At 30.2% G+C, this 311-nt stretch overlaps 1 long non-coding RNA gene across 1 annotated transcript in view; it reads right to left on the reverse strand.

Annotated features, from left to right (window-relative positions):
• LOC110414942 (uncharacterized) overlaps positions 1 to 311 on the reverse strand; it is a 1100-nt gene extending 789 nt beyond the window's left edge. Inside the window, exon 1 of the long non-coding RNA XR_002445064.1 lies at positions 292 to 311. This is a non-coding gene — a long non-coding RNA (uncharacterized LOC110414942). The remainder of the gene's footprint in view (positions 1 to 291) is intronic.

Here is a 311-nt window from a genome sequence, read left to right on the forward strand (position 1 = left end):
ACCAGAATAAAAATCTTTATAGTGTTCTCAAGAGTAAAAAGATTTAGTGAAGAACAAGTTTAAATGAACTGTGAAATTTGTTGAAAGAATGTGATAATTTTCTTGGGATGTGAGAAAACAGGACTTCACTTTGAGATTATCAATCAACTTAAAGTACCTAAAAAGTTGAATGTAAAGAGCAGATACTGATACTAGCATTGGAATGCCACACAGTCCAAACATCAACAATATGTTAAAATAATTAAATCTTAGCATACAAAATACAGAATAGACGTTGAAGATAATATGCACCTCTTCCTTAAAACCAGATG

This window comes from Theobroma umbraticum, unplaced genomic scaffold (genome assembly GCF_002168275.2).
Source record: "Theobroma umbraticum cultivar Fairchild unplaced genomic scaffold, ASM216827v3 scaffold_30.0, whole genome shotgun sequence".
Lineage (NCBI taxonomy): Eukaryota > Viridiplantae > Streptophyta > Magnoliopsida > Malvales > Malvaceae > Theobroma > Theobroma umbraticum.